The sequence below is a fragment of the Periplaneta americana genome, chromosome 1 (genome assembly GCF_040183065.1).
Source record: "Periplaneta americana isolate PAMFEO1 chromosome 1, P.americana_PAMFEO1_priV1, whole genome shotgun sequence".
In the NCBI taxonomy this organism is placed as follows: Eukaryota; Metazoa; Arthropoda; class Insecta; order Blattodea; family Blattidae; genus Periplaneta; species Periplaneta americana.
In genome coordinates this window covers 51,931,554-51,947,724 of record NC_091117.1, presented here as the reverse complement: position 1 = coordinate 51,947,724, position 16,171 = coordinate 51,931,554, and the positions used below count along the sequence as shown (strand labels likewise).

At 36.0% G+C, this 16,171-nt stretch overlaps 1 protein-coding gene across 2 annotated transcripts in view; it reads left to right on the top strand.

The window, feature by feature from the left end:
- Positions 1 to 2,245: 2,245 nt before the first annotated feature.
- LOC138695268 (sodium/potassium-transporting ATPase subunit beta-2-like) overlaps positions 2,246 to 16,171 on the top strand; it is a 197,951-nt gene continuing 184,025 nt past the window's right edge. For both annotated transcript variants that reach the window (XM_069819719.1, XM_069819713.1), the window contains exon 1: positions 2,246 to 2,428. The gene's annotated coding sequence lies outside the window, so the exon portion shown is untranslated. The remainder of the gene's footprint in view (positions 2,429 to 16,171) is intronic.

The window sequence follows — 16,171 nt, the reverse complement described above, 5'->3', positions numbered from 1 at the left end:
ATTGTTAATTGAACTGTATTTGTTTTTAATTTGTTGTGAATACATTTTATATTTTTCTTTCCCCCTTTTCAAAAGTGGGGCGCACTGCTTATTCGAGGGCGTGGGATATTCGAGAAAATACAGTATTAATGGCTTTTTGTAATTCTTTCTCATTTTCACCCCAAATTGCATTATCATCTGCATAGACCAACAATTTAAGATCTGTCTTTTGTTTTGTTTGTTTGTCTTTTTTTTGTTTTGTTTTTTTTTTGTTATAATCTCTCTACCTCCATGCCCCCCAAGTGCCTTCATGGCATGTTACGGGGATACCTTTACCTTTTACCTATAATCTCATCCATCGTCACCTTAAATAATCATGGTGACAGTAAAAACTTACGCTACTCTGTCTCATCCCCTTCTCTGTAGTGAACCAATCTGAATTGTTATTAATTACCTATTCTAATACAACTTCTGTTTCCTTCATACAAATTCTTTATTCTTTCAATCATTTATTTTTAAAGCTGTCCAAATTAGATATCTTTCAATACTATCATATGCTTTCTCAATCCTCCGCAAGCTGATCTGAGATGCTAAGTGGATAGTCTATTATTGCGCACGCATCTAAAATGAAATTAAAACACAATTCAAAGAAAATAACGTGGGGTACTCCTCGTACCCGTTTGAATGTCTGTGATTACACGATGTAATCACGACACCCGCTTTGGTCACCGCTGAGCAAAAATATCTATTCAGGTAGATAAAGATCTCAGACAAGGCTATGGGCCCCCGCCACCATCACTGTTTGATTTGTATAGAGTGTTAGAAAAAGCATTTAATATTGTAAGAGGTGAAAGTATTAATTAAAACACGAAAGAAGTCTCTCAGAACTTATTGAACTCGTTCTAGCTGTTGAGAATAAAGATCCGTATAGACTGGACTTACACTTAGAACAAACTCCCACTGAATCACACTTTTAAACTTCCACCAAATACACATCAATTTGGGGCCGAACTGAATTTTATTTATCTACGGCAGCGTTGTCAGACACAGCCTAAACGGAGCGGAGCGCTCCACTATAACTCGTTGCGAGCTCCGGTGCTTCCACAGACATAAGCAAGTTCACGCTCCGACTGGACGTCTCTAGCACCACAACCGGTTTCGGAGCTTACAACTCTGACACTACTAATCTACGGCTTTGGCAGGTTGACGGGGATCGAGACACTGTTTTGTTGTGCCAGGGTTGAGGTGATATACCCATTTGTCATTGAATGTTACAGTTCTACTGATGTATCTATCATCCATAGGATCAGTAATAAACTGACGACAGATATCCACTCTGCGTTGAGTCTGTTCAGGTGTCAATTCATGAGGTACAGATCTACAACTTCTGTATGATTTTCTAAGCGTCTTAAAGTTGCGATGTATTGTACGTTTTGAAGCACTAAGTTTTTCTAACAACCTACGAACACTTCTTTTTGTGTGGATTTTCTTCCAAAACTCTGCGTATATTCTCAATAGGCCTCTCCCATACCTTAGGCCTTCGAGAACTTTATAAATCTTTAATGTCTCCTTCTGAATTATTGAACGCTGGAACCATCGTTGTGCTACACGCTCACTAACGACACCTTCATCCTCGACTTCACGTATTCTTTGAGCCGCGGCACCAGCGAAATCTTGTTTCCAGTAGTGATTTAGAAGGCCTCTAATTTCAAACTTTATCGCCTTCATTTTATATTCTTTTCATTAACAATTGCTGACTGCCACATGTTCACAATACGCATTAATAACTATAGTGTCCTTAAATTGCATTGTCCAACTAAAGAAAATCATTAAAATCCTAAAAAAAAAAAAACACCAAACTTAAAAAATCGACGTTGGTTATTAGACGATCTAATACATTGTTAATATTAATGCGTTGAAGTTTGTGCACAATTTGATACATTTAAATCTGTATTATAACAAAACTAATTGATTGTGTTAGTGTTGTAATTAATATATTGTAATTTTTATTATTATTATTATTATTATTATTATTATTATTATTATTATTATTATTTCTGGAGGGGAATTAATTTTCTTTGGAGGTTGCGAAATTCTCTTGATTTCATTACGGAGAACTGAACACCTTGTCGGTGATATTTAAGTGGCCTATATATTATCCTTGCCTACACATATGCCACTTTTTACTACCGCGTTCTGCATATCGTCTATACTCCAGTTAAAATTAGCTTTGGCTGACCATACGTCTCTGGAGTGCGTCAGTGGGATCCGAGGAAGAGCTGGGTGCAGGCGATTTGCGAAGTCAGTAAACAGCGTCGTGTTTCGTGCTCTCGGTTTTCAGTTTAGAAATTATAATTTTTTGTTTTGGAAAACTACACCGTGTGTTTGATCTTCTTGTGCAATGGCGTAATAGCTTTACTACTCAACAGAACGCAAGCATTGTAGTCAGGTAAATAGGCCTACTTATAAAATCTGTAGTTTAGTATATTATGTATGTGTATGTGTATGTGTGTGTGTTTTTTTTATCAACTGCGAATTACGTATGCCAGGTGGCAGTGTCACATAATCTAATACAAAAGACATTTACATAGATGTTACAGCAATAACAATAATAATACGAGAATAATAGAGCAAGAAGAATAGTAATAATAAAATACGTTAAGGGAAGTATTATTTAAAGCAAACCTAAATAATTAAAATAAACTCAATTTGTCAACTTCATTATTTACATATGAATTTAATAATTGTATTATATAATTATATTAACTTAATTACATACCAACTTAATTAGTTACACATCAACTTAATCAATTACACATCAACTTAATTAATTACACATTAACTTAATTACTTGAACTTAATTACATGTCAGTTTAATTACAAAAATATATTAACATATCACTTAATTATACATTTATTTAATTACTTACACATAAACTTACATACTTATTACATATCAGGTTAATTAATTACGTGCAAAGTTAATTAGTTACGTATCAACTTAATTAGCTAATTTACATGATACCGTCCACCGCTGTGGAGTAAAGGTTAGCATGCCTCGCCGTGAAACAAGTAGGCCCGGGTTCTAATTCTAATTGGGACAAATTACCTAGTTGAGATTTTTTCAGAGTTCTCTCTCAACCTATTAAGAGCAAATACTAATAGTAATAATAATAATAATAATAATAATAATAATAATAATAATAATAATACTTCAGTGCCAGAACAAAGATACATATTTTTTTATATTTATAACACTGTAGCACCCCCAGAAAGGGTAAGTTACATACTCGTATTCAGGGGTCATTCTACATAATATTAATACATTTTATTAAATAACAGAGTGAAAAGTAAACAAGAAAAAAAGAAGGAAAAACACACATCACAAGAATTGAATTTCAAATTTTCTCTCTAAACAGCAATTTTTTAATTGTTGTTTTTTTTTTTTAATAAGGAGCATTACCAAATTGTATGATGGGAATTTAGCTATTATCATATTATAAAGTCTTGGACCGAAGTTGCTACTGTGATTATATGCTACAGTTGTGATAGATTTCGCCATTGTCAGGCATATGTTGTCTGATCTTTTGATTTTATATTTATGTGAATAGGCTATAAATTAAATATATTTCGGTTTTTATGTACGAAATTCAATAAGACATTGTTATAAATTTGATGGAAGTCAAATAGGCCTACTTTAAATTCTGAATACAGCAGCTCTGAAGGATAATCAAGAGGTTTATTAACGCATATTTTTATTATTTTTTTTCTGTAGCAGAGTTATTGGCATGAGGGAGGTACTATAAGCACTACCCCATCCTACAATGCGATATTGTAATATAGCTTGTACTAATGCGAGTAAATCAGTCGTAAAGTATGGACAGTCAAGTAATTTCGTAGGATGACAAAATAGTGAATATCTTTTCTTAATCTATTGCACAGAAAAAGAACAAAATGCTGGGTAACTTTCGGCGTTGGGTCCTAGACTCATTTCGCTGAATTTATCACCATCCCACTCAAACACTAGATAACCATAGCAGTTGATAAAGTGTCGTAAAATAACTGATAAAAATTACGTGATATCTTAAATTACTTGTAAATTTCGCTAGGGAAGAACAGCTCCCTCGAAAGTCACCGCAGGCAACTTATTCGAATTTTTTTTATAGTTCTATTCAGGAATGAACATTTATCGACATCTGTTCTCTGTTGTCTAGTTTTGATTTTAAATTCTTGATCACCCCTACCATAATAAGATGGTCTTTCAGTTCATAATGATATAGCGATTGTAGCCTATCTACCTATGCTATTTGACCCATATAGGCCCTACACAATACACATAATCTAGCTCCCCAGTTTCTAATAATTTCCAATAGTTAGATGCAATGATAATAGTGCCGCATAAAATTGAAGAATGTAATCCCAAAACTCGCTCTGTTCATTTGGCCAATTTTTATGATTTATACATATTACCGGTATATGATTATGTTTGAGACGTCTATCATTATATTTTAAGCGTGTTTCCTTCCAAAACAACGCCAATCCTTGTCTAAAAGGATGTATAAAAGTTTGTTATTGTGCATTCACTTGAAAACTCGCTCAGTCCGCAGACCGGAGAATAATAATAATAATAAAAAAACTACCCCAGTCCTTTCATGAAAATGGACTTAGCTCGTTTTGGGATCACACTCTTCAATTAGCAAGAAACGTGTAATTAGATGTAATAAAATTCAAGGATGCCAAAAATAATAGTAAACTTTTAAGACTGTATTAATGAATCAAGAATTAATTTCGAAAACTAGCCTAATTTTTTTTATGTGTAACATGTTAACATTGCATGATTCACAATGCAGTACATAATATAGCATTTATTTTATTTTATTTCTTTTTCTCGTTACGGAAGTCACACATTGATTATAGTTCACTTTTGATATATCGAAATTGAGAAGCTAAATGCTTCTTGGAGCAGTTCATATATTGTTTGTACAGATGGCAGCACGCTCATTATAAAGTCGTCTGGATTCATATTACTGTGTGTATGTATGTTAAAGTGCAACCAATGACATTGATTTGTTTTGCATCTGCATTTGGTATTTTAATGAGGGGAGCTGTACTTGCATAACAAACATTTTGCTAAATTATCTTCCCAATTATTCAAATTCGCGAGTTCTTACGAAATGATATGTATATACATTTAAGCACATTCTGTAGCACTTACAAAACCGAATGGAAAAAAATGTATATTTATTATGATTATCACAGTTATCTTTATTATTATTATTATTATTATTATTATTATTATTATTATTATTATTATAGACAATATTAAAAGAGGTTTTGATCTTGTCGGTAAATTAATTAATTTACCTATCCATAAGAAATGAAAAGCTCGCGGGACATTCAAGAAGACTGTATCGCGAATAGAATAATAGATAAACAATAATGTCAATAATCAATAAAAAGAAGATAATACGTATTATTAAGTAAGGTATTTAATTTAATTCATTCATTCATAGTGTTCTGCCCAAAAGCAGGTCTTTCACTGCAAACCCAGCATTCTCCAGTCTATCCTATTTTCTGCCTTCCTCTTTGTCTCTTCATATGATTCATAGATCTTAATGTCGTCGATCATCTGATATCTTCTTCTGCCCCGAACTCTTCTCCCCTTCACCATTTCATCATTCAGAAGGTAGTTTCTTCTCAACCAGTGACCCAGCCAATTCCTTTTCCTCTTTCTGATCAGTTTCAGCATCATTCTTTCTGCACCCACTCTTTCCAACACAGCTTCGTTTCTTATTCTGTCTGTCCATTTCACACACTTCATCCTTCTCCATAGCCACATTTCAAATGCTTCTAGTCGCTTCTCTTCACTTCGTCGTAATGTCCATGTCTCTGCCCCATACAGTGCTACACTCCACACAAAGCACTTCAGTAATCTCTTTCTTAGTTCTTTTTCCAGAGGTCCGCAGAAGATGCTCCTTTTTATATTAAAAGCTTCCTTTGCCATTGCTAATCTTCTTTTGACTTTTTGACAGCAGCTCATGTTACTGCTCATACTACACCCCAAGTATCTGAAGCTGTCCAGTTGCTCTACTGCCTCATTTAGAATTCGCAAGTTTACCTTCTTTACTTTTCTTCCTATAACCATGGTTTTCGTTTTGTTGGCATTTATCTTCATTGCATACTGCTTACAGCTGTCATTTAGCTCCAGCAGCATATCCCTTAGTATCATCTCCTTTTCTGCTAACAACGCCTTATCATCAGCAAATCTTATTCTTCTTCCTCCTACTATCACTCCCCCCATATTCTGAAAACAGTTTTTCACTAAATCCTCCAAGTAGATATTGAACAGGGTAGGTTATAAAGGGCATCCTTGTACTGTTCTCTCTATTTCATTTCCTTCTGACATTTTTTCTCCTATAAAAGAAGAAAGAATGATGCTGAAACTGATCAGAAATGTCACGATTTTTTAAATTCAAACTTGGAAGGTGTTTGTTCCAGCATGTTTGTGCAGGTAAATGTAATTAATCATTCTTAAGACTCCAAATTTTTGTAGACAAATTAATTTTCATTCTTACACCAAAAATGAACTATATATAAAAGACCTTCTGATATCAAGATCCATTAATAAAACATTAAAACCAACACAACCATCGTTTCATTTCCGAAACTGGTGAAATACTTTACATACCGGTGTAGGCCCTATCACTAATCCAGCGCACAATTTTTTTAATCATCCGGTATATAGGATTAAGAAGAGTTACTGCTAATACTGGGATTCTTCAGAATAGAATTCAACTCTTAACATGAATATTACAGTCTTAAAATATATACAAGCGCAAACAAATTTACGTCTGATAAGTCTATTCAATTCGCATTTTGTTTTATTCCCATATTGAAAGCTGCTAGTTTTAACAGTGATGAACTAGGGATTATCATAGCTTTAGAAGCTTTTTCAACCGTGCCAATCAATTGAGATATACTGACACATGGATTAAGATAAACAAGTGAGATAATTTATAATCCGCCGTACAATATTGGCTAAATAGAAAATGAACTTCCTAAGGGCTGCACAATAATAATAGTACATTATGCAACGAGCCTATAATGGTATTAATTAAGACGCGAGTATGTTTGTTTATGAAACGAGCGCAAGCGAGTTTCATAATTTTCATACGAACGTCTTAATTACCATTATAGGCAAGTTTCATACGACTTTTTATACTCGACCATATTTCTAACTTGAAATTATTCATAAGTATTCATGTTATGGTTATGTAAGTGAGGAGCGGAACTGACCTGAATTGTGAGATGTGCGCAGACGCGAAAGTATTGATTTTTTCCGAGGCACGAACGTCATTGACCTTGATATAATCTAGAGAATAACATGAACATTAGGCTTGATATAACCTGGAAATTGATTTAGAATTGAAAAACGAGATGACAAATTGAATTTATTTGAATATTATTACAACTAACGCTAATTATTATAGTAACAACATAACCTTCTGCGACAGTATTGGATTTCCAGCCTCCGTGACTTTTCGCTAATTGTCTTTCGATTACATATCCAAGAATAGTCGATACTTGCGGTTTTATAATGGTACAATGGTGATTTCTCATTGGCTGAACAACTGAATTATAATGAATAGGTGTACTTTAATGAGGTGCATTAAAGGGCTACTACCAGGTGTATAATTACTACATTTCGGCATGGTCGAGCATAAAAAATACATAGAAACTAACTTAACAGAAAATTAGATACAAAATAAACATCCTTTCCCTAGTCGTATGAACCAGACGCTGCCCGAAGTAGACAAATTCACGCTAAGAGGTCATTTTTTGTGTCTAAGGCTGTACATATCAGCCAGAACCTCAATCAGAGGCATTCACTTAATAACAAGAAATTTCATTGTTGAAAGGTGACAACTTTGTAACACGAATCTCACAACTCTCTATACCAGGCCAGCACAAACAGCGCTCAACGAGCGCGCGCTCTTTCGGAGCGAGAGGGAGGTGTTTACCGCTCGCCGTCGCCGAAACGAAGAGGAAGATACGTCAGAATGACAGACTTGCTATAGGTAGAGGAGAGGAAAACGACCACTCAATTATCTAGTGGAGTGCAATGTGTAGGTCTATTCTCAGTAACTGTTTCACGTTGCTTACCAACTACTAGAGTACAGTATGGAGGAATCTAAAAGACGGAACGTAACATTTAACATTTAACGATTTACAGCTCGAACTTATTGATCTTCAATATGACCTAAGGGCTAAAGATCGTTGGAATAATACTACTAGCCTGGTTGAGTTTTACAAGACTAAACATTAGCAATAATATCCACGACTACACAGGCTGGCTGTGAAAATGATTGCTATGTTTGGCTCAACATTTATATTTGTGAGCAACTGTTTTCTATAATCAACTTTAATAAAGGCAGACATCGAACTTCTGTAACTGATGTTCCATTATGATCAGTAGGGTACTGTTCCTTTCAGCTGCAAACAGCATAAAACCTCGTTTTGATGTACTGATAAATAAAAATATAACAAAATGATATTGTACATTTAAGTAGCTATAGAATTTCTATTACTTCTGTAAAATAAATATTTCTTTATTAATTAATAATAGTCCAAGATAGTATTGTAAACACTGAACGGGAATAGTACTTCTTTTTGTGTTTATTTTGTACGAGATCCACCCCTTCTTTCAGTCCACCCTTATACAGAGCGCAGCTAATATCTGCATTCCGCTCATGAGCTGTGAGCCGGCTCGGAGAGCGCAAACCTTGTGCAGGCCTGCTCTATACAGTAATTTGTAAACATTCGCCAAAGTAGAAAGTAACATCGAAAGTATCCCTATTCACGAAATAAAATTATACTTTTAACACTTGTATCATAAATAAATTATTACAGGATTATTCTGGTTCGTTAAATGGATTGATAGAGATTATTAACCATGTAAAAATCTAATAAATGTGACCAACGTTTAAATAAATTCCTAAGGAAGAGAATTGCTGATAAACTAAAGTGGTCTCTGTTACTCCTATTCTGTCTCATGTTTAGTTTAGAAGAAATTTATTTGTGAATACACCAAAAATCTAATAGAACATGCTAGGAATTGACGATCAGTTCCCTTGATTAAAACAATTAGCTGATCATGTTCGAAGAGCATTGAATGGGATGTTCTATTACTTGTTTTTCCATGTTGGCAATACTGCACGCACGAAATCTTGGGAGCGCTGCAAGAACCTCATCTCAAGGTGAATTGGGATGTCCTGGGGCTGTGTGTTCAGATCTAGTCAGTTCCAACCTGCTTCAAAATTACTTTGATAAAACTGAATCTCCAGCAAGGTAGCTGCACGAACTGCCATATCACAATATTCTCTCCTTGAACGACCGGTTTCACTAACGTTCGTCGGATTTTACTTGAACGTCAATTTTAGCAATCGTCATATTATGTTGTTAGAATCAGTGGCGGCTACAAATTAGCCAATATGCATACATGTAAGACCAGGTAGTGTTGGGGTTGGTCTTCCCTCTGTATAGCAATAAGCTGTTCTTGTAAACTGAGTTTCCTAAATTTTCCAAAATATATAATGTTTTCACTTCCATTCTTTGTTAAATAATTACACAAATTAACAATTACAAGAAAATTCACCTCGCAGCATTTTTCGAGCACACTACAGCATCACACGTGTTGGAAGAGACTAGCTACTAACACGTAACCGGAACCGCGGAAATGGGAATGGGAAATAATCTGAGGAAAGCGAGAACACTGCACCCACCCACGTGGTCTGTGTTGCCACATGTACGTTTTAAAAGTTCAGTATCACATGCTTTTGAAGAATATCAGCTCCTGTAAAGTTTACTACCGTTATTGTTCAAAGTTGCCGGTGACCAATTAATTTTTTATGTAAAAAAATAATGTAGTTTGGAGTACTACTTTCAATTTCAAATATATTTGTACAAAACTGACAACTTGGCTGTTGCCCTGTCTAGTACACAATGAATGGAAGTGAATTTCAGGGGCAAAAAGATCTGCGATACTAACATAGAACTACTTCCTCTTTAATATTTGAGGAGAAAAATTCGCTCCGGCGCCGGGAATCGAACCCGGGTCCTTGGTTCTACGTACCAAGCGCTCTGACAACTGAGCTACGCCGAATTCAATCCACAGCACCGGATCGAATCTTCCTCCTTCAGTGTTTCCCTTTGTTTCCTCTTTGTTTTAGATAAACCTGACTTTAACTTTCAAATATCCTTGAAAGTTTCAAACCATGAATAGTAGCCTATATAAAGTGCAATGAATAATATTTTTGATTTATAATTAAAAAAAAAAGTTTATATGGTGTCTTTTATAGCTTTGCGTTAAAACTGTTTTTATTGTGCCTCCTCCTAGATGTGTTATAGTCTGGTTGAATGCAAGATCGTTAGATGGCAGCGGTAGCGAGCTTGCTGCACGACCAGTCGGTTTCTATTTCGTGCCCATGACTGATTCAAAGGAGGATCTCCTTCCTCTCCGTTCATTTACTTGCTTTAAAACTCTGCTTCTTTCTCTGGCCGCTAGTGCGCTGTTGTCTATGTGTGTTAACTGCAGTAGAGGAGGAATGGAGTGCCTTTCCTCTATGCAGACAATCTCGCATCTTTCTCACAGTTTTCTACAGCACATGAGCACGCGTCGTTTAAAACTCGATCAACCGAGTTTTTCTTATAGCTGTGAACTTAAAAATTATCGAATCTTCCTCGAATTTCAAAGCACATATTTTATTTGGTATTTACTTTCAAAAGAAGAAAATGTGAGGAGGACGTTCCTCCCTTCCCTCCCCCGAGGAACCGCCACTGGTTAGAATAGCAACAGTTTCAAGAACATCGAACAACAAATTGACGATTTCACCAACATTTGTGAGCCTTTACTTAACAGGCATCATTCTAACAATAGTTAATTTTCTAATATCTTCTTGAAGTAGGAACAGTTTGTACAATCTCGATCAGCTGATGAGCTATTTCCTGATTTTACCAAGTTTGTCAGATTTCACTTAACGAACGTTACTTTAACAATCATCAATTTTCTAACATTACCTTAGAATAAAAGTCGTTTCTACATTGCCGATCAACAAATAATTGCCGATTTCACCAATATTTGCCAGATTTAATTTGAACATTAACGTAATAATCGTGAATTTTCTTACATCTCATTAAAATAAGAAGTTTCCGCAATATCATTTAACAAAAATAACTGATGATGATCAGACCCCGGAGGAAGTATTGCTTACAGGGGAACGCGCGATGTAGTATAGCTAATGTTTATGAACCGAGGACTCTTGCACGCATCACTGTGCAGGTAGGAGTAGTGCCGGCGAAGCTTAGTACAACGCAGTCAAAAGCAATCGACACGGGTCTTCAGAATGCCGAGACCGAAAGTACGCAAGATAAAAGCACTAAGGAAATATGTTCGTCAATAAAGTGTGTTTTCTCCATCCACGGTAATGAACTGTTTTGTGAATTGTGTCACGTGAAATTGGCAGCCGATATATCATGCAACGTTAAGAAGCATATAAATACCAATAATAATAAACGCGCATGTAAAAGACAACAGAATTTAAGCAAGGCACAGCAGGAATCTCCTTCACAACTACACTTGAACGAACATTTTACGAAGATATGTGTGACGCATTTATTGCTTCAAAATATATTCCGTTAAACAAATTAGAAAACGCGAAACTCCATGGCTTTTCAGAAAAGTACACTGGAAGACAAATTCCTAAAGAAGCAACATTGCGGAAGAAGTATGTGCAACATGCATATGAGAAATGTCTGCGTGAAGTGAAGTATAAATTACAAAATGAGAAGATATGGGTTTCTTTCTATAGATGAAAGCATGGACTCCGTTGGACGTCACGTTGCAAATGTGGTTGTCGGTGCCCTTAGTTCGGAATGTTGCTGTAGACCCTATCTCTTAATGAGTGAAGTGTTAGAGAGGGTTAATTATTCCACCACATGTGAACTTTTTGATAGTGCTATGGAGTTGCTATGGCCATCATGTGTGCAATTCGAAAATGTGTTACTATATGTTACAGATGCTGCAGGCTATATGAAGAAATCTGCTAAGTTTCTTGAAACACGTTATCCGAATATGATACACGTTACATGTTTTGCACATGCATATCATAATTCATTGCAATGCATCAATACGTAAATAATATTATTACTATTATGTCAAGTACAATTAAATATTTAGGTCTCTTAATGAGAATAAAATTAGAATTGCACTTTGTAAGCTTCATAGCTAATCACTGGAAACTAGTCAAAAGGATGCACAAATAATGAAACTTTCATGTATTACTTCATTTCTCATGAACCAAACTGCACTACTGCCAACGTCACGCTGTCTATCGTTATTTACCCCATCCCTCTCAAAGCAGGTATGCTATGTTGCATACTAAGCTGATAGCAATACTTTTCCCGGGGCCTAATGATGATGACCTAACGGCAGTTTCACTAATATTAGTCACATTTCACTTGAATATTATATTGATATTGAATTATTAAACTGATAATAACGAAGCTTTGGAGCATCAACGCTGAAAACAAGAGGTTGCTATATACTGTACAAAAAATTGTCTCTAGTGTAAAAATTGTAGAAAATAGGAATCTCAGCCATTTCATCCATCAACGACACTTTCAGTTGCATAAGTTATTCAGCATCGACGTAGGCAATAAATGGATGACAAATTTTACTTGGAGCTCTCTATCAGAGATAGTATACTGTTACACACGGACGTCCTAGTTTCACTCCCTTTGCCAAGGAAGCTATATTAAGGAATTTATGGTCCTCCGCCGGGTTTGAATCCACGAACCTTGGACCCAATGGCTAGCCATAACAATCGCGAGACCACAGAGTATAACCGCATATATGTATATTGAAATTAAGATATTGTTTGTTAATGCCAAGTATTTTATTTTAAGTGTATGAAGCGCATTCAAAATTATTCGAATTTGTAATTTTTTCTGCATCTGGGCTATTAAGGATAGTTCTTCGTTACAAAATGCTGCATGTTCATTAATGGACACCCTGCTGCATTTAACCAGGCCAAGAAACTCAGTGTCCGGCGAAGGACATCTCGATCCAGTATGTAGGCTACAGTCATGACTTTGGTGCAACTGATAAATGTAACTTATGAATCACATTTTGTTCTTTATTGTGCAATACATTTAAATAACTATTACAGTATGACAAAATTAAAATTTGTCGAAAGAAATAAGGCGTTTTGTTGTTTACGTCGTCTCATAATAAGTAACATCGGTTTTGTAAGTTTGGTGTTTTGTAAGATTTTAATGACTTTCTTTAGTTGGGCAATACAATTTACAGGACAGTATGGTTATTATTGCACATTGTGAGCATGTGGCAATCGTCAAATTGTTAATACAAAGAATTTAAAATAGAGGTGATAAAGTTTGAGATTAAAGTCCTTCTAAAGCACCACTGGAAACAAAATTATAAATCTACTACCGCGGCTCGAATAATAGATGAAATCGAGAGTCAAGGTGTCATTAGTGAGCGTGATGGTTCCAGTAATTCAATAAAGGAGGAGGAGACATTAAAAATTTAAAAGTCCTGGAAGATCTAAGGTATGGAATATTGAGAGTCGACAAAAAAGTACTCGTAAGTTTCAGAAGAACTTGGTGCTTCAAAAGATACAATACACCGCCTCATTAAGACGATTAGAAAATCATACAAAAATTGTAAATCTGTATCTTATGAACTGACACCTGAACAGGCTCAACGCAGAGTGGATGTCTGTCATTAGCTTATCGCTAATCATATGGATGATATATTTATCAGGAGATTTGTCACATGATGAAAAATGGGCACCACCGGCGTGACTCAGTCCGTTAAGGCGCTTGCCTGCAGGTCTGATGTTGCGCTCGGGCGCGGGTTCGATCCCCGCATGGACTGATTATCTGGTTGGTTATTTTTCCGAAGTTTTCCTCAATCGTAAGGTGAATCTAAGGTAATCTAAGGCGAATCCTCGGCCTCATCTCGTCAAATACCATCTCGCTATCACCTATCTCATCGATGCTAAATAACCTCGTAGTTGATACAACGTTGTTAAATAACAACTAAACAAATGGGCACATTACCGCAATTCTGATATATTATTTCAAACAATGGCAAGATCGCCGTCAGCCTGCCAAAGTCGTCGTAAAATAAAATCGGTTCTGCCTTTGTTAAGTGTCTGGTGTAATTTTGAAAGTGTGATTCACTGGGAGTTTGTTCCAAACGGACATGCAATGGATGAGACTCTTTATTCTCAAGAGCTAGCACGATTTCATGAAGTTTGGAGATATCCGGTTTTTTAGTTAATCGAAATAGACTTCTCTTGCAACAGGACAATGCGAGATCCCATACTGCTCAAACAACCATGGAAACAATACAGGAATTGGGAAGAATAGAACTGCTAGCACATCCAGCATATAGTCCTGATTTTGCATCTTCACATTACCACCTGTTTCAATCCATGTCCCACTTTCCGCGTGAAAAAAAAAAATTCCAACGCTTGGAAGCCGTTGATTCCTTCACATCAAAAACCAGAAACAGGTGCCATCGCGGGATAACAAACCTCGTCTGAGCTTTCTTGCGTGGTTATATTTTTGATCCTGATATGCATATTCCTAGTCGTATTCGATAGCTTCGTTTTTTGACAATGATAGGGATTTCGGGTCCGTTAAACTTGGTCTCAGTTTTGTTGGGATTCATAGTGAGACAGACATCTTTATTATGAATGCAAAGATCGTGTAGCACCTTCTCTAATTCCTTGTCCGTTTTTGAAAACAGAACGTCAGCAAATCTTAGATTTGTTAATCCCCTTACGTTTTTATTAAGTCTAAGTCGTCTGTTCCAATCCAGTTTACGGAATATATCTTTTAGAATACTGGTTAATAATTTTGCAAGATTCCATCACCTTGCTGAATTTGTCGCCTTCTTTGTCCGTTCTGATTTTGGACCTGCTTTGCTCGTAAATTTTGCCGTCGATCCTAATGTAACTATTTATTAGGTTGATGCATACTTTCGAAGCGTTTTTGTTCATTGTCACAACACTGCGTTGTTAGGAGTTTGGTTATCATTTGTTATTTAAAGTGTTGTGCTTGTAAATACTCCTTGAATTTTGCGGATTTGAAGGAAGTTTTTACTGTTTGTGGGCTAAAGAAGATGAGTGTCAAGTGGAAATAAACGAAAACTTCCGAGATATTCTTCTGTTTGAGTTTAATACAGGAGCAAAGGCAGCGGAGACGGCTCGAAACATTTGTGCCGTGTACGAGGAGAATACCAGAAGAGAAAGGACTGCAAGAAAATAGTTCTGTCGTTTCAACACACAACATTCGTACAGAAGTTAGTATCCATCCACAGAAGATGATGTTATGCATCTGATGGGATAAAACAGGAGTTGTGTACTACGAATTGTTACCCAGGAATGTAACCACAACTGCTGACATTTATTGCCAACAACTCAGACGCCTTGCGGCCGCAAGTGAAGAAGAACGACTGGGAAGATTGCATCAAGTGCTGCTGTAACACAATGCACTCCCGCACTCCGCTAACGTGATGAACGTAGTTGTGCAGAAGCTCGGTTGTGAGGTGATTCTTTCGTCTTGCGACTTCAGTCTTCAAGGAACCTCCTTTCATAACGAAGATGCTTTACAAACTTCAAACTTGGCTTGACGATTTCTTTAAGTTCAAACTAGCAGATTTTTTCAGATCGGAATCGAAATACTACCCCAGCGTTGGGAGAGAGTCATAGACAATGTAAGAGAATATATTACTGATTAGTTTGTGTCTTCTGTTCATTATATTGATTCTTTGGTACGACCGACAAAGAGAAAAATTTTGGCTCATAATGACATCTCAATGGTTCAGATTGGGAACAAGGGAATTCCCTGTTTATCATCATCTGTCTCTGAAATTCAAGTGAAAGCACACATAGACATGAAATTACGTGAAATGTACAGCTTCAGATCAATGTACAGATCTTATAATTATTTCATCTCTGCCTCTGTGCAACGTAACATTTGCAGTGGGGAAGAAAGGAAACGGTCGAAAGGTTGTAATGTTTTTTTAATACGCTGACTCTCACGACTAAGAAATTTAACGGTTAGTGACCGGCAGAGATAAAATGTAAGATCTGTAGAATATTGA